Source organism: Sus scrofa, chromosome X (genome assembly GCF_054392235.1).
Source record: "Sus scrofa isolate SSC_HxYL_T2T_F1_AM1 chromosome X, Sscrofa_HxYL_maternal_Yorkshire_Landrace_v2.0, whole genome shotgun sequence".
NCBI lineage: Eukaryota > Metazoa > Chordata > Mammalia > Artiodactyla > Suidae > Sus > Sus scrofa.
In genome coordinates this window covers 120,086,172-120,110,568 of record NC_139401.1, presented here as the reverse complement: position 1 = coordinate 120,110,568, position 24,397 = coordinate 120,086,172, and the positions used below count along the sequence as shown (strand labels likewise).

Genomic DNA, 24,397 nt, shown 5'->3' with positions numbered 1-24,397 from the left:
ACCCAGTTATTTTACTGGCCCCAGGGCTTCCGGGCACCACCCAGAAAAGCATGTTTCAATAAACTGCCTCGTCTCTGCTTGTGCCGCCGTTGAGGTGTCTTACAGTCCGCCAGTTGTGATGGAAAGCGCTCCTGTCCTCCCGGACCGCCGGCTGTAGGCAGGATACCGCTGCAGCCTCGTAGGCAAAGAAGAGTGCCAGAGGTGGGATCTTTGAGAATTTTAACCTGATAATCCTTTAAAAAAATCAGTTTGTGGAGTTCCCATCGTGGCGCAGTGGTTAACGAATCCGACTAGGAACCATGAGGGTGCAGGTTCGATCCCCGGCCTCGCTCCGTGGGTTAAGGATCCGGCGTTGCCATGAGCTGCGGTGTAGGTCGCAGATTCGGCTCGGATCCTGCGTGGCTGTGGCTGTGGTGTAGGCCGGTGGCTACAGCTTCGATTCGACCCCTACCCTGGGAACCTCCATATGGCCCCAGTGTGGTCCTAGAAAAGGCAAAAAGACCAAAAAAAAAAAAAAAATTCAGTTTGTGAAGCAAGCAAGCAAAACCTTGGATGAAGGTACCATCCATACTACCCTAATCATGGGTCATGAAAGGGGGCGCATGGAGAGTAGCAGAAAGAGTATTGGACTTGGAGTTGAGAGGTGAAGCTCGGACTCCTGACCGTAGACTGCGGTGTCCGAGCTGCGTGAGCTCCGGCGGCTCATCTGGAAAAGGGGCATTGAGAGCACAGGCTTCGTGGAGTTACTATGAAGAGGAAACGAGATCCTGTGTGTGAAAATGCCGGTCCTTGGTGGTTGTCCAGTAAATATTATTTATAGAGTCTGCTTTTGTTTACAGACTTAATGTCCTCTGCGGCCTTAAGTGGATACAGGAAGCCCACATTTACAGGGAGCTGGAAAGAGGGACGAAGTGGCGGGGAGACCCGAACTCAGTACAGCTTTGAGCCCACAGGGACCTTTTTTCTCAAGATACCGCTATTAGTGAATTACGTTTCTCTTGATCTTTTGTGCAGGCTTTTTTTTTTTTTTTTTTAACCTAGAGGCATTTTCATAGAAAGCAGAGAAAACCAATAAAACTTGAGTTCTAGTCAGGGCTCTGCCACTTACAAGTCACTTTCCTTTCTAGGGCTCACTTTCTTCTATCTAAAAACATACCGGACTAAAGAAGCACTGGGATTCTTTGTTCACACCTAAAATTCATGGGGACAATTGGCTTCTGCATCTTTATTAATTGGAACTGGACTTTTTTGGGGGGCCGCACCCGCGGCATATGGAGGTTCCCAGGCTAGGGGTCGAATCAGAGTTACAGCTGCCAGCTTACACCACAGCCACAACATCGCAGGATCCGAGCTGCGTCTGCGAACTATACCACAGCTCATGGCAATGCTGGATCCTTAACCCACTGAGCGAGGCCAGGGATCGAACCTGCAACCTCATGGTTCCTAGTCGCATTCATTTCCACTGCGCCACAACAGGAACTCCTGGACATTTTAGCGTAGAGTGAAAGTTACAGGAGAGACACTAAGTCCAAGGGTGCAGAAGCTTAGCAAGGACAGAAACTTCTCTTGCAGGTGAGCAGTCCCGTGTAGCGTAGGCCTGCAGCTCTGATTCGACCCCTAGCCTGGAAACTTCCATATGCCAGAAGTGTGGCCATAAAATTCTTTTTTAAAAAGGTAGGGTTTTTTTTGTTTTTGTTTTTGTTTTTTTTTTGTGGTGTGGGAGGAGGCAAGCTAGGATCCATGGAGGAGAGCTAGAGGGAGGTATAGCTTTCTCAAGCTTGGCAATAACTCTCCAGCCACCTAAGCTTCCCAAAGAGGGAACTGGCTACTCCAAGGAGGTAGCAAAATTCCCACCACCAGTTTTCCATTTATAGTCCTGGCTGGAGTAGAAAGAAGAAATAATCTTTTTGAATGGAAGTTGGAGCCTGTTCTGGGAGTAGCCCTGTAGGGATTCCGTGGTCTGGTGATGTCTCCCCTGCACTGCGAATACTTCCAGGGCCCAGACCATGTCTCATTCGTGTCCCCCACACCTAGCATAGGGCCAGGTCGTTGAAGGAGCTCCGAAAAAGACTTGTCGATTGATTGAAATTGCACTTGCAAGTAACCAGTGGATGCTTTGGGTCCCTAGATCAAGTGTGTTAAATTGGTTTCTGTGTGACCACAGTGTCCTTGATTTCTTTGGCCATTTCTATGCATTTCACGCACAGAAATCCACCCATCAACAGCTGGTCGTTGTTCGAGAACTGAAACAGTTCCATCAACAAAAGCCCTTCCATTCCAACATGGAAGAGAGAAGCAACCTGGCTTTCCTACTGGGGAGGCACTGGCAGAGCTCCCTGCATGTAAAACGCAGCACAAAAAACGACTACAAAGGTCTGGGCGAATTTCACACGCGTTGGTGAAGATCATGTTTATTATACAAAAGGAGGAGAGAGAACAATTTAAATCTTCTCTTGATTCCTTGAGAGACAAGAGGCTGTACCTGTGATTATCTTGTGGAGACTGAGACATCGGGACGAATTCTGATGGTATGTTTTTGCCGTTCCAAGGGACAGAGCCCTCTGAGCAAGCCTTGCAAAACCAGAAGTCCAAGACTGTTTCTCAGACCTGCTGGGGTCCCGAGGAGATACCCCACAGCAAGGAGGCTGAGTAGGAAGGGATTTCCCTCATCAACAAAAGTTTCATCATTTCAGTAGTCTGATTTCACCTGGCGTAATTGGCAGTGGGTGTTCTTTTTGGTACTGGCACGCTTCCTGAGGGTCAAGTCCTTTGCAGTGTAAAAAACATCTTCCCTGGAGTTCCCGTCGTGGCTCAGCGGTTAACAAACCCGACTAGCAGCTGCGAGGACGCAGGTTCGATCCCTGGCCTCGCTCCGTGGGTGAAGGATCCGGCGTTGCCGTGAGCTGTGCTGTAGGTCGCAGATGCGGCTCAGATCCTGTGTGGTTGTGGCTGTGGTGTAGGCCGGCAGCTGTAGCTCCGATTCGACCCCTGGCCTGGGAACCTCCATATGCTGCGGGTGTAGCCTGAACAAGACAAAAAGCCAAAAGAAAATAAATCTTCCCTGCAAGATGCCATTGCTTTGGGGCTCGAAACCTGCCTCTCATTACTTTATTGATTGATTTCATGATTTCTAGTTTTTTAAATGAAGCGCTTTGAACAGGCCTCATGAAATAAAGATTATGCTGAGGACTGAAGAGGCTAAACCTGCCGGGAAAGTGCCATCTTCTCCTCAGATGCCTCACAGCTACCACAGTGGCTTCAGGAACCGTTGAGAAATGACAGAAACTTCAAAACTGAAATTTGATTAGAAGCTTAAGAAGCTACCGAAGGCTCTCTGAAAGAATGAGCCCCGAGAAATCCTTGAGCCAGCCCCTTGTAAAGGGATTAAAGATGCATCTACATCTTTGGTTCTATTTGGCTGGCATCTTATGACTGCAGCTTTTACTTAACCTAACCTGTGCCCTGCTGGCGAGGGTTTTCCTGATTGGCCACTGGTGTGGACAGTGGTTTTTTTTCCTCCCTGGGGCATGTGAAGTTCTTTGCAGGGGCTACCCAGGCCTTCCTCTGGGCAGGCTTTGCAGGTAGTTTGTCAGGCCAGGTAGCTCCCTTTTTCCAGCTTGACCTTCCCCCTCGTTTGGTGTGGGGTGGCTTGAGGGTGTCGCCATAGGAATACTGCTTTTGAGCCACCCTGGTCACCACTGAGAAAACAAATCCAAGCATCCTGTTTGGACAGATTGTAAGCTGTGACATTAGACCTTCCTGGTATGCAGACTGGCTTTCATCCCTCTCCCACCCAATTCACCAAGGTTAAAGGTCTCAGGAAGGTATGTGACTTGTGGCTCAAACTTGCCCTCACTGAGCAAAAAAGGCTCTGCTGGGTCTTTTTGCTTGAACCACTTAGGAGGTGCCCATGGGAGCAGCCTCCCAGATAGGAGATGGGAAGGGGCACCAAGACGGAGATCGAATGGACACTGAGGCCTTTGTCTGTGGTCGTTTTAAAAAGTTCTGCTCAGGAAGTAAAACGGTGTTTCAGGGCATTTTGTTCAGAGAGAGTAGAGGGACCCTGAGAGAGCAATGCAGTGTATCTCAGATGAGAAGACGCTTAGAGGCAGGGACTGATGTCCCTTCGGCCATTTCTGCCTTGACCTAGAATCTCGCATTTTGAGGGATAACACCTCAGGTAACCTTATTGATGCTTGAAAACTATTGTATATTTTCATGTTGAAAACATATGTGTGTGTGTGTGTGTGTGTGTGATCCAAAAAAAGCACTCTGTCCTTTTTGGATTTTGTCATATATAAATAATAAAGCTATTGCTATTCATGATCTTAATATTTTTATGCCAAAGTTAATTCTCAGTCTAGATGATTCCAACGAAACTAGGCCATCTCGCTGGTTGTTACAGAACATTCAGAACATTCTCAAGACAGAAATAATTCTGGTTCATTTTAAGTTCTAATTTTTTAATTATCGAAACATAAAATTTTTGCCCAACCTTTGGTCAAACAATAACATGCCCCAGAATTTTTAAAATAGCAGCTTTGCTGAGATAAAATTCATCCTTTCAAAGCATACAGTTCAGTGGTTTTTAGTGTATTCACATGGTGGTGCAGCCATCACTACTGTCTATCTTTCAGAATATTTTCATTACCCCCAAAAGAAGCCCTGTCTCCATTAGCAGCCCTTCCCCGTTCCCTGTCTCCCCCAGCTGCTGCAACAATTGTTTGGCTTTCTGTCTTTATGGATTTGCCTATTCTGGGCGTTTTGTGTAAGTGAAATCATACAATATTTGTCCTTTCCTATCTGACTTCTTTCACTTAGCATCATGTTTTCAAGGTTCATCCACGTATCAGCATGTATCGGAACTTCATTCCTTTTGATAGCTGAGTAATATGTCACTGTGTGGATATATACATTTTATTTATTCATTTATGGGCATTGTTTCCCTTTTTTGCATGCCCAGGAATTTATCCTCAGGGAATAACCAAGTGGGTGGATAAAGAATTGGGATTAACCTATACACACTAGTATATGTAAAATACATAACCAACAAGGACCTACTGTATAGCACAGAGAACTCTAGTCAATATTTTATAATAACCTACAAGGGAAAAGAATCTCAGAAAGAATATATAGGTATGTGTGTGTATATATATATGCACACACACACACACATCTGAATCACTGCGTTGTACACAGGAAACTAATGCAACATTGTAAATCAACTATACTTCCATAAAAAATGAAATTTAGAAAAAGTGTTACAAGGACATTCATGGTGACATTATGACAGTGAAAAACTGGGAATGACCTGAATCTCCAATATTAAGAAGTTGGCTCAATTATGGAATAGCTATGTGATGGAATACTGTACAGCTCTGAAAATGGTGCTTTCAAAGAATTGATAATGACATAGGAAAAGGCTGACAACTTATAATTGTGATCCAATTTTTATAAAGCATGTATTTAATGTTCATGGAAATAATGGTGGAATCATAGATAACCAAAAACAGTGGTTTTCTCTAGAGGATGGGATTATGGGGGGTTATTTTCGTCTTGTTTCATCTGATTTTTCCAAAATTATCTGATAATTATGTATTCAGTAGCTAGTATGTGCTAGACACTTTATGGCGCACATGTATTCTGTAATAAGGAAATTAAAAATCCATGTTATTACTAAAAACAATCCAGAAGGGAGTGTGGGGGCTTATGTATCATGTTCACATGCAAATGCTTTCTAGAGAGCAGCAGCTTTCTAGAGAGGTAACAGGCTCTTCCAGCAGCACTGGGGTGTTAGGTTTAACTCCAAACCGATTAAGGTGTACTGATATTGGCATATTTATCAGATCAGAACCACACTGAGTCCCTTTTGTGAAGCGGTTCTGAGTATTTCTGTTTTCGAAACGGAATGTCGAGCGATTCTCTCCCTCCAGGAAGTGGTTGGAAGTGGAATGCAGAGTTGATTTCCACCTCCGCGGTCTGACATTTTGACATGTCCTGAACTGCAGGATGTTTGAGCCCAAACAATTTGGCTTTTGCTGAAAAAATTAAGTATACTGCCACTTTCATATAGCGAGGGGCCTTTGTAAGAGGACAAAGCTATTCACGTGGGGGCAAAGGAGGTGGTTAACAGGATGGCAGTAACAGAAAGGGCTGGAGTCTGGAGAAAAGGACCTCATTAAGCATTGATTATCAGCATGGTGTAAACGCGTTCAGAAACTGTTACTACATTCCATGCCACTGTTGGGCGGAGGAAATTCAAATCTGTGTTCCATTTACATCATAAATGAGATTTGTGTATGCTAATAATAGGCTCGTCTTGCCTTCCGCTGCATCAGTACACACAAACTTGTTCAGTTGCTCTGACGGGCTTGTCACATCAAGCCAGTTCGTTTGTGTGTTGGCATACAACCATTCTGACAGCCTATTTGGAGATGAAGACATTTGGTCCTACAGGAAGATGTATTCTTGAGTGACTTTTGTGGGCAGGAGGTAGCGTAGGGTGGAGGTTAAGATTTCTGTGTCTGCAGTCAGATCAACCTGCGTTCTAATTGCTGATCAGATGGAGGCTCTCGGAGCCTCAGTTTTCTCATCCATAGAATGGGGTGATAATATCTGTCTCACAGGGTGGATGCACAGATGAAATGAAGTCATCCTTGCAGTTCACTCAGCATATCGCCTGGTACGTCGTGAGAACTCCATAAACTTTTATACTTTTAATGAGTATGTAAGGGAATTTAAAGAGGAAAATTGAGAGAAATCCTGTTATTTTCCCATTTCAGTAGACTTTCAACTTCCCTGTTCCTTAATTTGTGCCTAAAATGGATTGTCACAATTTCTAAAACCCCAAATTTTAAATGTGGTCTTTAAGGGTGATTTATAGCACAATGATGAACTACTGACATGGCATATAAAAAACTGAAATGCACAAAGACACATGGCACTCATACCCAGCAAAATTTGTGTTCAACAATCATGAAATCATATCTATTGAGAGTCATTTAATTTTTACTTTTTTCTTCTCAGCCACTGGCCTTTCATAATGATAGACATCTATCTAGATCTTAATAGATTTGGCCTCTTAAAATATAAGGCTTTTGTGGCATTTTCTACAATTCTCACCAGAATACCAGTACACCCTGCCACACACACACGCACACAGCTTGCTGCTTTTAATCCATTCGGGGATTAAAAACTAGGTTATAAGACTTACTGGGACTCAGGGTAAATCAAAAGTAGGCAGTGCTGAATGAGGGCTTGGTTGAGGGGGTAGGGAATCCACGTTTTTGCAGCTAAGATACCTTTTCTCTGATTTTATATATATATATATATATATATATATATTTTTTTTTTTTTTTTTTTTTTTGCCTTTTACGGCCGCACCTGCGGCATATGGCGATTCCCAGGCTAGGGGTCCAATCAGAGCTGTAGCCACTGGCCTACACCACAGCCACAGCAACGCCGGCTCCGAGCCACGTCTGCAGCCTACACCACAGCTCACGGCAATGCCGGATCCTCAACGCACTGAGCGAGGCCAGGGATCGAACCCACAACCTCATGGTTCTTGATAGGATTCATTTCCGCTGCACCACGACGACGGGAACTCCTCTGATCATGTTTTGATTTCCTCTCTACCTCTGGCCACTGAGGGTGGTCTATCAGGGAAATCCAAATAATATTTCTCAGTAAAATGTATGCCTGTTTTTGATGACAGGAATGTTCTTTCACTCACTCAAAGGAACTATTCAGGAAACTACCTGTAATGACTCTGTAACACATGACCCAGCGCTGCGGTCAATCGTTCTTCACCTTGGGTCAGGTATGGCCAGAATCACCAGAAACAAGCTTTGCAAAAGCAATAGGTGATAGGGAGTCCAGTGTCTTGGGGAGGAGGAATTCTCTGAGATTGAGTCAAATGACGTGTTTACCAGACAGAGTACAATATTTCGTGCTGTGATAACGTCCCCCTGATAGACACAGGGGAAATACTCGTATCCCCAGTAGCTGGTTAGTATTTGCCAACAGGCAGTAGTCAGAGTGTGCAACAGAGTGGCGGGCTGAGGTTTTGAGAGTAAAAAAGTACCAGAAAGGACCCGCTTTAGGGGTGATTAAAATTTTGACTTTGCCATTCGTGCCTTTCCTAATCTGACAAGATCGGGGAACAGTTCATATCTGATATTCCTTCAGGCGAACTTTCCTGGAGTATGCTTTCTGTTGAACATCCTTGGGCTTTCAAGTGAACGCCGGCCGCTAGCTTGGGCAGTTGTGTATTTACATACAAATGACTCACGATGATTTTCATTCAGGAAGATTCCTGTCTATTAATGTGCCTGAGGCTCTCTCTATAGATACGCAATGGCAACATTGTAGCTTGGGCCTTGCACTCAGCACCTTTGAGCTCTGTGATCTGGGGCTCATTGCTTGATCTCAGTGTCCCAGTTTCCTGATACGTGCGTGTAATGGAATGCGGGGCAACCAACGCAAAGGGCTGCCGTAAAGCCTCAATGAGAGAGCATGTGCCGAGCACCTGGTACGGTACCTGCACGCCCTAGAAATCCGTACCTTAATATTACCCCCCGAAGCTAGGCTTGGCTTTAATGACTGGCTGAGGACACCTCCAGCCAGTGAGCTAGCTGTGTCTTTTTCTTGCAGTTTGTCAAATCTCTTGAAGGCCCTGGGGCTTGTTGCCGTCCAGAAGCATGAGACTCTCTGGGAAGTGAAGACAGCGTGCTTGCAGAAAACTGTTAGGCGATCTCAGTGGAGTATTCCTGACTCACCAAAGTGAAAACTTCTTAAGGCAGTGGGTAAATGCAGTTAGAAGCTGTCTGTTTCTTCTGCTGGTGAAACCGTGCTGTCGGGTGCCTGGAGTCTCTCTCGTCCTCAGGATATAGTCTTTTAGATGAGGGCCCGTGGGAACTTCTCCTGACTCTGGGAACTCAGTGAGCTCTGGGCCAGAGGCTTAAGAAACTCCACGTCTGAAGGAGCCGTCATTACCATAATAAAGGCTCACTAATCACTCTTGAAAGCCACAGGTTAATTATCGCAGTAGGGTTGTAGAACTCAGGAACTAAATAATTAAAAAATTTAAAAGACCATTTAACATATCTTTGACATAGAGCCAGAATGTGGAAGACAACCTTCAGAGAGGATGCGAATACGGAGGGCTCCTGGGGGAAGAGTTTGAGTCTAGATTCTAGGACATATCTCAACCCATTTTTAGTGTCTACCCGAATAGGGTTGCCTAAAAAATTTCTTCGCCTTCATTGGCTTCTCGTTCATGCTCTTGTCTTTCAACTTAAATTCCTCGCGGTCCATAAATCCTGACTTTAAAGTCCCTTCTCTCATTCTGTGTCCTTTCAGCACATATGCCTTCGGTGTAGACGGCATGTAAAAGTCTATTTAGGGGCAGGACGGCAATCATGGCCTCATTGTGATAGAACCTGACCGAAACAAATGCCTACCACACAAGAAAGTTTTGCTTTGGCCCTGCTAAGCTGGGCACTGTCAATGCTCATACAAATGAAGGGGTAGAGCAGATGGTACCAAAGGGGCTATTTTGCTGATTCGAGAGCGGTGGTATTTCTAAGTATCTCTCTCCCCTTCTGCGGTAATTGTATTGGAAAGCAATACAAGTGGGATCTATATGTATTGAAAGGCTCAGAATAAAGGTACTCTTTACCTTTTGCAGGCGTTATTTGCTTAAAAGGTTGCTTGCAGGGTTTATTTGCTAACCCTAACCCTAACCCTAACCCTAGTGTATGCCCACATATACACTTTTTTTACACATATATATTTCTACATTTAGACTAACAGACTGTGAAGGCATTTAGAACAACGTTCGGAACCTTTCTTTAGGCAATGATGGCTCAGTTTGAGACATTCTGCTGGACCTAGAGAGCTCTTTTAGCAGAAGATGGGCATGATCTTGGGCCATCTGGAGAACGGAGCCAGGGAGCAGCTGTGGGAAAATCTGAGTTCCCTGACCCACTGAGGGTCAGATGGGGACTGAAGCTCTCAAGGGATTCGATAGGCCATCCTCCACCACGCCTCCTGCCTCTCAGGAGGACAGCATCCCCTTTGACCCTGTCCTCTGCATTGTTCCCTTCCTTTTTGCACACTTTGCCCAAAGTCACACCATGAGTGAATGGTGCGCAACAGTGAATTCTGTTGGTGTGTAACTTTGCTTATGTTTAGGGCTAAAGTTGGCAGGCGCAATTGAGGTTTTTGGTAAAGGATGCCGACTGGTACCCCAAGGGCAACTCCTTGTTAATTCAATTGGCACCTAAGCCACAATGAGTTGTTTCAAATATTTGCTGGCCATTTAAATGGAAATCAGACAAAATGATTTGTCTTTCATTCTGGGTGGAAAAAAAAAAAAAGGACGATGCGTCCCTACACATCCAAGGGTATACAAAGCACGTTTCTAAAGAGCAGGTCCAAGGTCCAGTGTCTTTTAGGAACAAAAACAGACAAATCCAAGTAGGATTTAAAGGCCATTTTGCTCAGTCGCCTCCAGAAACAATTTTAGTCAAGGTCCAGCTTTAAATGGTTGTTAGCCGGGTCAAGCTAGAGATTAGGAAAGGTGAGATGAAATCAACTCAGGGTCTGGCACCAGTTACAAAAGGAAGCAGGTCATTGGGTTGTGTTTATAGAGGAAAGAGAATGGATTGTAAGATTGTTATCTCTGGAATCGAGGTGAGGGAGGGGGAGACCCTCATTTGAAGCCTTGGCCCCCAGACCAAAGGAGCCCAGAAGGCTTTAAGGACTCACACGTAATTGGCCCTACATTCCACCGGAAGAAGCCCTGCCTCGGGCTCCATCCCTGCGCCTTGAAGAAGGGGAAAAGCAGGGGAGGGGGAAGGGGAGGGCCCTCTGGCATCCTGTGAAGATGTTTCTAAAGCATCTCCAGATTTTCCAGCCTCGTTTCAGGCTTTATATTGAAAACTGGAAGATGCGTAGAAGCCCGGGCCACCAACGTGGGGGACGTTGCTTTAGCTGCCGCATCAGTGAGCGGTGACACAGACAGATTCTACAGTCCGGGTTTTTTGGAGCTGGGCCATCTCCTTTTGCCCTTAGACCTCAATGTTTTGTAGTGCTTTTTATAGTTTGCAGCCCACACGGTCCTTGACCCTAGAGGGAGAAAAAGAAGAAGTTAATTCTCCACGTTACCCTTTGAGGATCCAGGTAACGGAGGGAAAAACACAAAGTACAGTGTTACTAGCCGGAGGCCTGGGGTGGAGTTCACCCCTGGTGAATTGTACTTGGTGATTGCCATGAAGACAAGCCGCTAAGTAGTGTTCATTAGTATCCAATTAGTAGGTGATTTGGTTGCTAGATGCGTTTGCTAATTCATTAACAATTAGGTAAATTAAACGTAATGGAAATGATTCAAATTTGAAAATAAAATGCCGTACATATTAATTTTCACTTTGTAGATTAAAATCCATCTACTATCTTCCCCCTCCCACCCCCCAGCCCCCTTCGTGCCTCTCAAATCGTTCACAGCACACAGGCAATTAGAGCACGCGGGGCGGGGCGGGGGTGGGGGGGGAGGTTGTTTGTCTCGTTGAAAGTATCTCTTGCTCTGGAAATGGGTCCTCCAGTGGAGCACGTCCATCTGTGTCTTGGGTTGAGTGTCAGCGACAAATGGGGCATGTGCACATAATCCCGAGGGGGATTGTTGGTGCCCAGTGAGAACAGGAAAAGCCCTTGGCAATACTGTGAGGGATTCTGGAAGGTATTTTAGAATTTGAAGGGGCTTAAGGCTTGATTCCGCTGCTGCTATCGAATTGCAGCATGACCAAAGGATTAGCAAACTTGTCTTTCTTGAAATATCTCAGGGCCGAGAGGTTCTCAAATGTTTGCAAATTGGTTAATGATTTTAAAAAGCATGTTTCTGGTTGTAAACAAGTAACTTTGCTGGGTTTTCCTAAACAGTTGGGTCTGTTTCGAAGGTAGCCGTGTAGATCAAGTCAAGATACGCCCAACTCCAAGGCTTAGGTTACTTTTTTGGGCGGGCGGGGTCAAATCTCAGCAAAAGCGCTACAGTTCAGGGTGGTACTTTGAAGCCTAGTCCCTCAATTTATTTTAAATAACTTTTATTTCAGCATTTCTATCAGGGATCATAAAAGTTACCACACATTCCTATTGCAACATTTTGGGTTGTTTTCATGGTCTTTCTGGCTTTTTTCCCCCCGATCTTTGGAGAGATCTCATTTACAGTTTTCTGGAAAAGAGCAACCAGTCTTTTCCCACGGGGGAAATCACACGTCATGTTGACTTCTTATCAAATAGAAGATCGAATTAGCAAATCTAAACAGATAGGCACGGAGTTCCCGTTGTGGCGCAGTGGAAACGAGTCTGACTAGGAACCACAACGTTGTGGGTTTGATCCCTGGCCTCGCCCAGTGGGTTAAGGATCCAGCGTTGCTGTGAGCTCGGGTGTAGGTCACAGATATGGCTCGGATCTGGCGTGGCTGTGGCTGTGGTGTAGGCCAGCTGCTGTAGCTCCGATTGGACCCCTAGCCTGGGAACCTCCATATGCCACAGGTGCGGCCCTAAAAAGACCAAAAAAAAAAAAAAAAGTAGGCAAGGCAACTGTCAATGTCAATTGGTCTTTTCATTTTTAAAAATCAGTGTTCAGATGGGAGAAGGTTGTGACTGTTGCAGTGTCTTCAGTGTGTGTAGCTGGAAGCAGTAAGATGCTGCCTGTAAGCCTTTGATAGTCACTGTGGACCAGTGGGAAAGATTATGTGGCCCAGTGGGGTTGGTGACTTGCCAGGGTGGGTTCACATTTCTGAGAAACTGGCTGTGGTTGTCTGGTCAACATCAGGGTCTTGCTTTCAACTCATATTAATAGGTTGTTGAAAGTTCACGTTGAACATTGTTGAATCTGAGTGAAAAATTATTTCATAGCATCCGTTAAATCTAAGACGAGATCCTTTGCTGCTACCTTCCGTCAGGATATCTCCTTTCTCCTTGAGGACCTGACCCGCTTTTCTGTCACATGAGGGTCCGATGACCATTTACCTCAAAGTCAGCTACTGTGCTCATAAAAGTTGTGTTTATTTTCTCTCGCTCGGATGTGGGGCCATAAACATTGGGTTAGAAGCATCATTGGGGTTTTGTCTTCCTTTTATGGTGTTTTTTCTTAGTGCACTTGGCCTGTTTTCTCTCTTACCTTTATATTCAGTTTTATGGGATTGTATAGTAAAATCTTCATAAAAGGAAATGGGTGATGGTTTTTTCTTTAAATCTTTTTAAAGCGTTTAAACTATGAAAAAAAGGAAGAGTCTTTGAGCGAAGCAAGGTAGTGAACGTTGGTTCAAAAATATATGAATTCTAATAAGGATCGCATTTGTGGGTTTTTTTTTTTAATCACATCTATTCATTGAATTATCCTTATTGTTTCCATTCATCAACTTTTTCACTACCTTTTGAATTTTCATTTAGATGTTACAGAGATAATCACTGACTTGTTTGATTTTGCATGTGAAGCCTGCTAGGCATCACCCAGCACTCCACCAGTGCTCTGGAGAAGTTTGCATTCTATACATAGATGGACTAAACCTTTAAAAAGCCATAGATGGAAATTTGGGACATTTTCTTATCACTCCGGATGGGGGAGGGGATGGAGAGGCAAAGCACTTAATCCTATGCAGATAATTTCCTTCTATCTCAGTTTCAATGTCTTCTGGAATGTACTCTGACCCTTTCTCTTTGAAGCTGACTCAATGCAACAGAGCCGCAGTAATCGGGTGAACACTGGACTTAAAAATTCTGTCATTTTTACTTCTCTTTGCTGGTATTAGTCCCATTTTCCTGTATTTTCCCAAGGAGACATTTGCCCTGTGTCTTTTTCTAGAACTGCTCTCTTCTCTAGCAGTTTATAGGTTCTAAGTCCGTCCCATGGACCCGGAGCCTTGCCAGATAAATGCACTGCATCCTATTTCTCATACTTGCTGATCAGAACACATCTTGACTGGACTCCAGGAGCCACGTGGACACTGGGCAGAGTAGCAGCACCTCATTTCTCACCTTTGAAAACCAACACATCGTGCAGCTAAAATAACTCCAGTTTTCAACAGGTTTTGACCTGTATTATCAGGTACTGTGTGGAGAAAGAGAAGAAAACACCAGAAGCACATCTTGGGTGAGGAAAAGTCAATCAAGAACAACAGAGACACTTTCGCAGCTCAGTTCTTTTCAGAAATCCATTTTGATGGTATTTGCTCCAAAGTTGAATTATTTCTTTGTCGTCTGTGAACAGGGAGGCCTTGAGCCTCTCGAACAATAACGTGATCCTATTCTGTAATATTTGCTTTCACAAATATCTCATGTCATGTCTAAAAGGGAGGTAGAGAGGCGATGTTGCTTAAGCTTCCTTTTTTCTGATTACAAACGCAGTGCATGTTTTTGAAAGAAAATTTGAAAATGCCGTATATGAAAAGACATTCAAAATCAGCCATAATTCCACCCAAAGAGAAGAGTGGCTCAGTGGTTGATATCTTGGTTTATTTCCCTCCAATCTTTTTCCGTGACAAACGTATGTTTGTATCACCGTTTGCATCTTATTGTATGTACTGTGTTTTGTATATGTACTGGTTTGAAACCTCCTTTTCCCGCCATTTATTTATTGGGCACCTTCTAGTTCATTAAGTATTTTTCTAAATGCTGCATAGTTTCTATTGTATGGCTAGAGCATAATTTATTTGGACTCCATCGTCTTTTTAGATTTTTTTGGACTTTTTCAATTGGAGCTGATGCCGTGATGAACATTCTGGCGCCTAAGTATTTGGGTGCATTTCTGATTCCTTTCTCAGGATAAATTCTTAAAATTTCAGGATTACTGGGTCCAAAAACATGTATAAGGATGGAAAATTCTTTGATGTGTTTTCCAAATTCCACCTGGAAAAGTTGTTTCTGTTTAGTCCCACCAGCAGTGTATGAGTAGAGAAAAGTCGATATTATTCCTACTTTACCAGGTCTAGAGAGATTCGAGACTTGCCCAGGGTCATATGACTAATATCACTTGTCCTTTGGTTTTCTGACAGTTCTATATTCTTTGCACTCCACCGCTGCCGGAGTAAACTTGGTGACAGATCTATAGCGATATAGCTGTGCAATTTGTGAAGGAAAACTTCATGCAGCCATGGCCTTAAAATAAATTTAGTTCTATTATTATTTACACACTCTAATGTGTTGGGAATTTGATATATAGTGAGGACTAAACACGAATGCATGGCTGACTTCCCAAAGGCATTCTTTTATATTTGCAATATGTTTTCTGACTTGCACCTAAAATAGCCACTACAGAGGTTAGGCTTAAGTGAGAAATAATAGCCTACAGTGATTTTGTTGTTCTTTTCCGGACACACAAACAGGGTTTACAGTATTCTTCTTTATTAAGTAATAGCCTTTCCAGTTCCACTTCAAGACATTGAAAAGATTGCTTCTGTCAGGATTAAATCTTCTCTCAAACCGTAAGAAGTAACCCTTAACATCTGCAAAAGGAACGGAGACTTTTGTTGACTCTCCTTTTTGGAACAAGAAGAAAAAAAAAAAAAACCCACCATTTTTCTATCAAGACTTCAGAGTGAGATGGGATGTCCCAGTTAAGGAATACAACCAAACCAAATGTGGCAAGTAAAACAAACATCTACCCCATTACCACCAAAACACAACAAAACAATACTGCCAAAAGGAAAACCCACATCAGGAGTCTTCATTTCTTTCCCACAGCATGCACGCAATTCCTAGAACAGCTAGGCACCATGGCCCGTCTCTGGGGATGGCCCATTCACAATTTCTAGGTCTCCGGAGAGCCGTATCTGGGCTCCGCTGAAGGCCTTTTGCTCTTTGTCTTAGAGAATCAATGGGATAACAGTGTTTTGCTTCTGGATTCCCAGGTAGATAGGACATAAACTGGAACTCAAACATTCCGATTCTGAAAGCTGGCATAAGGTTTTGTCTTATTTGAGGCTGTGTTTTCTTTAGTATCGCCTTAGCCTGGGAGGCCCCTCTCAGTGGTGAAGAGGTACCATTGCTTCTGGGGTTAGGAGTACATTGACTAGAAGTTTTTTGTATCCTGCTATACCATTGGAAGAGAAAAACTTTCCCACGGGACCTGCGTTCTGTTTTAGGCCCTTGTAATTATTATTTCCAATCATTAATGCGTCTATGGGATATGAATTTTGTTCTGTTTGACAAAAAATTAAAGATGCCCAGGAATCGGGGTCATGTTATACCAGTTGCCTAAAATGCGGTGTAAATGTTCCTTACTTTAGTTGTTTTGTGTTGGTTGAACCACTTTGGGGTAGATGGCAAATCTCAGTGGCTTTAGTAATAATGATCTAATAGCCTAATAATGCTTCTGAATGTAGCAGTTCTTCAGTGTTTCAGGAAATGACTATTTTTTTTTCCAGTTTTATTGAGATGGAATTGACATGGTGTCTGAGTTGAAGATGTACCAGGTAATGACTTTGATACATGTATAGATCATGTAGTGAATACCGCAATAAGGTTAGCTAACACATCCATCACATCCATCCATCACCTCACATAGTTATATACATATATATATAGTGTGTGTGTGTGTCTGTGTCTGTGTGTGTGTGTGTAGGTATACATATGTGTGCATGCGTGCATGCACGTGGAGAGAACTTTTAAAAAAGACTTAACTCTTCGGCAACTTTCAAACACACAGTATAGCACCGTCAACTGTGGTCACCACGTAGTCCATGTATCCCCAGAACGTACACAGCTTTTTACCCTTTGACCACCTTCACCCAAGGAAATGACAAATTTCTTATCAAGGTGTTTACACGGAATTCAGAGAGTGGTAATAGTGTAGGTCCCTGTTGCTTAACTGTTTTCAAACAACAAGAACTATATTTGGAATATGTGCATCTGCTAAAGTTAGAGTCTCAAGAATGTCCATATTACTGTAAGCATCTTGAGACAGATATTGATCGATGAGTTGATTCAATTGACACGTGTTTATGTTTTTATTTATTTATTTATTTTTTGTCTTTTTGCCATTTCTTGGGCCACTCCCGTGGCACATGGAGGTTCCCAGGCTAGGGGTCCAATCGGAGCGGTAGCCACCGGCCTACACCAGAGCCACAGCAACACGGGATCCGAGCCGTGTCTGCAACCTACACCACAGCTCACGGCAACGCCGGATCGTTAACCCACTGAGCAAGGGCAGGGATCAAACCCGCAACCTCGTGGTTCCTAGTCGGATTCGTTAACCACTGCGCCACGACGGGAGCTCCTGTTTATGTTTTTAAATTTTTAAAATTGATTTTTTGGTCTTTTTAGGGCTGCTCCCACAGCATATGGAGGTTCCCAGGCTAGGGGTCGAATCGGAGCTGTAGCTGCCGGCCTACACCACAGCCACAGCAGCGAGGGATCCAAGCTGCATCTGTGACCTACAGCACAGCTCACGGCAACCCCAGATCCTTAACTCACTGAGCAGGGTCAGGGATCAAACCCATATCCTCATGGATACTAGTTGGGATCATGACCGCTCAGCCACAGTGGGAACTCCTACAAGTATTTGTTGATAGCTGCGAAGTGCCGAGCACTGCGCTGGGGACCGCGGGGGTGGTACGTGAGATGCAATGTCTGCTCTCAAGGGAGCTTATAGTCCAGTTGACCAGGAGGCCATGCACGTGCCATCCTTTTCCCAGCTAAGCCCAAATGCTGGAGAGGCTCTTGATGAAAGAGCATGAGAGACGGTGACATGTATTATATATGTAATGCCCTGAACAAAATCTGTGAGCCAGGAAAAATGAGCTTTGTGGATGCCAAAGTAACTATTTGGGCTGGAATACAAGGTTCCTTAAAGGGAACAGTGCCGTGGAAGAGAAAGTTGAAAAGGCAGGCAGGGGACAGAATACCCTTTTTTTCCATTTCCCAGCTGTTTTCTAAGGCTATATGCCTAGAACTCAAGAAATATGAATAAATTTTTAAAAAACTTGTCTAATTTAAGGCAACATCCAGCGACCAATATCTTGCGTTAATCTGTACACCATGTGGCACTGTAAACTACTCCTTCGGGGTGTCCTCCTTTAAATAGCCCTCTTTTTAGTCTCTGCGTCTATCATATGGGCCACCCAATGAGATCAGTTGGAAATGAGAGACTTGGGTTAGAAAATTTGCCCAAGTGGTTAACATCTCGTTGGATCAAGCGGAGCAGCTGTGTGATTTCAAACTCGCTACTTTTCTAGTTAAATGATATAGTGTATATTTCTGGATGTTTGGAAGTGAAAGTCATCAGGCCCTTCATAGGAGACACTCCACGAGCCAAAGGGCTCAGAAGCTGTCCTTGACACATGACCTGTTTTTTTCTTGTTCTGTCTTGGCTCCTGCCTTCATCCGTCATGTTCTTTTCACATCAAGACCCTAAAACTTTACTTTTCAAATCCACCTTCTAAGGTGAATTTTCTGATGCATTTAATCAATGGCAGGGAACCAGAGGTATGGGCAATTACAAATGGCAGATGGTGAATAACTCATTTGTATGGAACTTGCAAAGTCTGTTTATACTTACATTTGACGATGAGTGAATCTGTTTTTGAAATTCGTTTTCAAACTGAATAATGAAGTCTTACTATAAAGGTCTGACTTGAGCTGCTGAGAGGCTGGCTTAATTTCCTATAACCTGCTCCATGCTGGGTAAAGAACAAAAATAGCACCTGTGGGAGTTCTTGGCGGCTCAGAGGGTTAAGGATCAGGTGTTGTCCCTGCTGTGGCTCTGATCACTGCAGTGGCGTGGGTTCGATCCTTGGCCCCGGAACTTCTTCATGACATGGGCACCACCAGAAAAAAAAAAAATTCACCTATTGTATACCATAGTATTTACACAGTATCATTCTAAGTCTAACTGAAATATTTTGTTCTCTGGCTTACCACTATTTCCTCTTAGTTTGTCCTCAACAAATATGGAAGAGAACACAATCAGAAGACTTGAAAAAGTCGGATAGTTGTCTATAGGAAAGAAATATAAGCACGGAATGGAAGGATTAGGGTTCAGTGACATAAACCAATCTTTAAAAGATTGTTTGGGAGTTCCCATCATGGTGCAGTGGAAATGAATCCGACTGGGAACCATGAGGTTGCGGGTTCTATCTCTGGCCTTGCTCAGTGGGTTAAGGATCCGGCATTGCTGTGAGCTGTGGTGTAGGTCGCAGACGCGGCTCGGGTCCTGCGTTGCTGTGGCCGTGGTGTAGGCCAGCAGCTGCAGCTCTGATTTGACCCCTAGCCTGGGAACCTCCATATGCGCAGGCGCGGCCCTAAAATGGACAAAAAAAAAAAAAAAGAGACAAAAACAAATTGTTTGAAATATGGGCATTCCTGTTGTGGCTCAGCTGGTTAAGAATCTGACTAGTATCCATGGGGATGCAGGTTCAATCCCTGCCTCACTCAGTGGGTTAAGGATCCAATGTTGCTGTGAGCTGTCGCATAGGTCACAGAGGTGGCTTGGATCTGGCGTTTCTGTGGCTCTGGCATAGGCCAGAGGCTATAGCTCCAATTTGACCCCTAGCCTGAGAACTTTCATATATTGCAGGTGCGGCCCTAAAAAGAAAAAGAAAAAAAGATTGTTTGAATTTAAAAAGTTAAAGACTAAGATAACATGACATTTAATGCTCAAGCAGTTATTGATCAAACCAAGCAGAAAATGAAAAAGTTTCTCTGAGATTAAAAAAAGAAAAAAGGGATGGTTTATACACTCCCAAAATGCAATTGCAAAAGATTGGATGGTTGGGGCAGATGACTATGGAATATGGGATGGGAGTATTATACAATTATTCCAGGAAAAAATAATTGAGAATAATCTTGTTCCTTAACAAGAAGGACTTGTCCATAAATATTTCATTATGATTTAGTGATTTTGGGGGGTTACAAATTGAATCCCAAGTAAGCCTTGGGATGTCTTCTTAGATATCATAATTAGAGTGGATCATTTCTATGTTTTCCAAGAATCTGCTTCTGAAGATCAGGGTCTGTTTTGAAATTATGCTCATTCAAGAAGCCATTGTGGATTTCAACCTTATGAGCGTGTCTACCTCCATTTTTTGGAAAGCATCTATTTTCAGCCATCAGCACGTATTTGTTTGAATAAGGAAATGCATTCCATCTATTTAAACCAGCTGCTTCCCACAACATCACCCTTTTTAAATCTGTTTTAAGCTTCTCTTTGTTTAGTTTCAGAAGTCTTCTTTATCTCTACTGTATTAGAATTTGGCAAATGAGTTCATTTCCCCTGGTCAATATCCATTATTATTTGACAGACTGATTATATCCCTTCTCAACCTTCATCTATTTTGACTGAAGTGCTTGAGGTCTATAATTTGCCTTCATATAGCACCCCCTGAAGATAGCAGCTAACTTTCTCAAGCTTTATTCTCTCTCGTCATCCAGGGAGCCCAGAATGGTATGTTGCAACCCAGATGAAAAAGCATCTTGCTGATACCCCTGGCACCATATCGTTCCTTGTAATACTTTGTGGATGATTTATGTCTCATCAGCATTGTTTGGATTTGATGGGTGGGGGGGGGGGATACACATTGGGTCCGGCATAGTATTTTCTGTACTTTGTGTTGGCCGGTATACCTGGGAACCTGCAGAGTTGCCTGTGACATGTGTTCAATGACAAAGGACTGCCAAAGGGTAGTGTTTATGCCAGGCATCATTTAAAAATTCACGAGCCGTGCGTTTTGCTTTTGTAGTATATTTCTGGGATGGCAGCAAGCCAGGGTCCATTAAGCAAAGTTAAGAAGATGACATGATGGAGGGTCTAGGCGTCTGTTCCATGTGCAGTTCCTGCCAGGTAGATAACATCTTTCACCAGGGCTACTTTTTGAGGGTATAAAAACTTCTTAGCAAATTCAGATTTTTCTTAGGTACTGCACAGTTCCTATTTCAGGAAGACTGTCTGTACCAGGAAATAGAAGGGAAAGGAACGACGTTAAAGTTCTCTCGGTGGGTACCTTTTAAACATGCTTGCCATCATGGCATTTGGCACTAGGTGAGGGAAGCAGTGGTCATTCAGAAATGATGGTTTTCAACACGTGTGTTTTGGGGACACAAAGTGAGGCAGAATACGAAACCCTCTAGCCCCAGAGGGTTTAGGTCAGGCATGTTCTTCTGGCAGTGATGCTATTCCTACCCAAGATTGCAGGATTCCGTGGCACCAGGAGCCTCTTGAAGCCACTGTAGTTCAACCCATACAGCAAAAGAGAACTGAAGGAAAAAAAGAGGCCGACGTGAAAGCCAGTAGGCAAATGATCAGTTCAAATAAGCAGGCTCCCTTAAGTGGTGACAACTTAGAAACACCATCTGTATCTTCCTTTCTTCCTCTCTTCTCATCTCTGCTTCCCTTCATCCCCATCCTTCTCTAGGTCCCATCAAAAGCCCAAGGCAATACAGGAACAAGGAAAAGACAGCTGAGTGGAAGCCGAAATCATTTTAGTATTTTAGTTGCTTTCTCTCCACCTCTGCTCCAGCACTATTTGTTGCATGCATCGTTTTAAGCTCCAAAGGACCGTGAATGATGCTAACAAGGAATGTGTCTTTAACTGATGATATGAAATGTTTCAGTAACACCAAGATGCACACCGAGGCAGTTAGGTAGCCATAGACACGGAGCTTTTTTCTGCAAGAGGTTATGTTGGCATAACATCCCCTTGACATTTATATACCAAGGAGAATGTCTGAAACGCAGAGAAAAAAATACACGGGGTTTGTAGGTACTCGGAATAGAAAACTGTTCTTTTTCTTCCTGTCATGTTCCTTAAAAGTCTTTAAGGAAAAGGTGGTGTGATGTGCCTGGAGAGAGTTCATGTAAAAGGGAACCTGGTCTCATCTTCAAGTTCTTTGGGTATTAAGCAGGGCGGAAACCAATTTAAGGGACAATGTCCTGTTTGGCATCCTCGTTGCTCCCTTTGGGAGGGAGTAAATATATCAGTACCATTTTCGCTCTTGTATCGTTACCTTACTTTTTTTTTTCTTTTTTGTCTTTGTTGTTGTTGTTGTTGTTGCTATTTCCTGGGCCGCTCCCGTGGCATATGGAGGTTCCCAGGGCTAGGGGTCTAATCGGAGCTGTAGCCACCAGCCTACGCCAGAGCCACAGCAACGCGGGATCCGAGCCGCGTCTGCAACCTACACCACAGCTCACGGCAACGCCGGATCGTTAACCCGCTGAGCAAGGGCAGGGACCGAACCCGCAACCTCATGGTTCCTAGTCGGATTCGTTAACCACTGCGCCACGACGGGAACTCCTCATTACCTTTCTTAATGTGAGGTAATAGGATTCCACTTATAGTGTGTATTGTACAGATTCCACTTCTTTCATCCTACTGTATATATGGTTAAAAGTGTACGATCTTTTGCCTGGATTTTTTTTTTTTTTATTCCAGGCCTTTATGGGTTGCAAACAAAATTCTTCTGGGAGTGCCAGTTTGCACTGATGGTGGTTAATGTTTGCTTGGCTGCATCTGTCGGGAGAGGATGGCATGTTGAAACCATAAATATTGGGGCAGTCACGGCAGGAGGGAAGATGATGCCTTGAGTTATGTTGGGTTTGCTATCTGGGTGATGCCCCCGTGGGGAAACGTCCAAGAAAGAGTCAGAAATATAGACCGAGAGCTCTGGAGAGAGGTTGAGACTTACAGAGACGTCCAGGAGCGACCTACGTAAGGCATCAACACTGAAATCGGGAGAGTTGGAACGTTCGCCAAAGAAGCGGTTTTAGAACAAGGTCCAGCAAAGGAACGGCCAAAGAATCCGAATGAAAACCTTGAGGGTATGTTTAGCAGGGAAGGCGGCGCGGCTGAAGAAGGAGTGGCGTCCAACAGGATCGAGAGGTAGAAGGTAGGAGGGAGGTTAGAAGTGGCCGCTGCCACTCGGAGCTCCAAGGGCAGAGGCGCTGTGGGACAGCCGCGTTGCATTTGACTGCTGGGCATGAAGCCACCTGAATTGGAGTTGCGGATGCCAGTGCTGATTCCTCTTTTAGTATAGTTGGGAGTGGAGGGGAGGAGAGGGCGGTGGCTTTAGACGGGAGGAAAAGAGAAAAGATCCAGGAGGCAGAAGTCCTCAGACAGAGGCAGGACATCACAGGAACGCACGTCTGGGATCTGCAGTTTTATCAGGTGAAGCAAAGAGGAGTGTCATTTGCCCCGAGTGGAGAGGACGTGGTTGGGTGTGGGACCTGGGAAGAGGGGAAGAGTGGAAAATGGGAAAGGTTTAGCTTGGCTGTGCTGGAACGTGACAGGCCGTCAGCGCGGTGCAAGGAAAAGGCTTTCTGAACATCAGCAGGGACTTGGCTAAGGTGAAGCTATGCCATCCAAATGGCAAGATGTCAAGTTTTCGTGGAGAAAGTCATGAAATGAGGAATGGGAGCAGAGAAAGGAAATGATTTGGGAGTGGGCCAATTGAGGCTAGGGAAGGGTCCCACAGACGGGGGCTTTCAGGGGGCACTACCAAGAGCTTTGGCTATGTGGGAAAAGTGATGCCTTAAATCACCCACTTTCCAACCACGCCTTCCCTCTGAAATAAGTGCAGTTAATTGTCCTTCCCAATGTGGCTTAGACAAGAAAAAGGATTCCTCCGCCCCCCAACTTAGTGCTGTTAGAGTGATGGGCATCACTAAAACACAAAACAAAACAAACAAAAAGTTGAATTTCCATGTGTGAGAATTCATTGAAGCCATATGAAATATAAAGTGGTGATTTCTGTGACTGCCCAGGACTCTAGGAACCAAGAAAAAAAAGAAAAGAAAAGTTACTCTCCTTCCCCTCCCCCTGGAAAGGTCATGTTCCTATTCTGAGCCCTTTATTAAAGCAGGCTGGGCCATTCAAGCTTGAAATGTGTTTGTGTTGACATGGTTTGTGTCAATATTATTCCCCATCCTGCTTACGGTTGCTTGTGGTCCCTGAACCCCAACAGGTGTGACTTAACATAGAACCTAAAGAAAGATGCGTGAAAACATCTTAGTGCTGGACTCTGGGCGCACTTTGAATGAAGTTACCCTCACGACATTGACTATTACCCAGGCAGGTTGATTTTCTTTTTTTTTTTTTTTTTTGGTCTTTCTGTCTTTTCTAGGGCCACACCTGTGGCACATGGAGGTTCCCAGGCTAGGGGTTCAATTGGAGCTGTAGCTGCCGGCCTACACCAGAGCCACAGCAACGCCAGATCTGAGCCACGTCTGCAACCTACACCACAGCTCATGGCAACGCGGGATCCTTAACCCACTCAGCGAGGCCAGGGATCGAACCCGCGTCCTCATGGATACTAGTCGGGTTCATTAACCACTGAGCCACAACGGGAACTTCTAGGAGGGCGGATTTTTGCAAGACCTTTCTTCCAAAGCGCATCCGTTCTTGCTACG

General features: G+C 44.3%; 1 protein-coding gene and 2 long non-coding RNA genes across 9 annotated transcripts in view; all 3 read left to right on the top strand.

The window, feature by feature from the left end:
* GPC3 (glypican 3) overlaps window positions 1-24,397 on the top strand; it is a 434,590-nt gene that overhangs the window by 84,875 nt on the left and 325,318 nt on the right. The gene's annotated exons all lie outside the window — the stretch shown is intronic.
* LOC146394789 (uncharacterized) lies at window positions 32-17,959 on the top strand. Its single transcript, XR_014834652.1, has 2 exons — window positions 32-80; window positions 17,168-17,959. It is a non-coding gene; the product is annotated as an uncharacterized LOC146394789 (long non-coding RNA).
* Window positions 222-5,114, top strand: LOC146394790 (uncharacterized). Its single transcript, XR_014834651.1, has 2 exons — window positions 222-265; window positions 1,448-5,114. It is a non-coding gene; the product is annotated as an uncharacterized LOC146394790 (long non-coding RNA).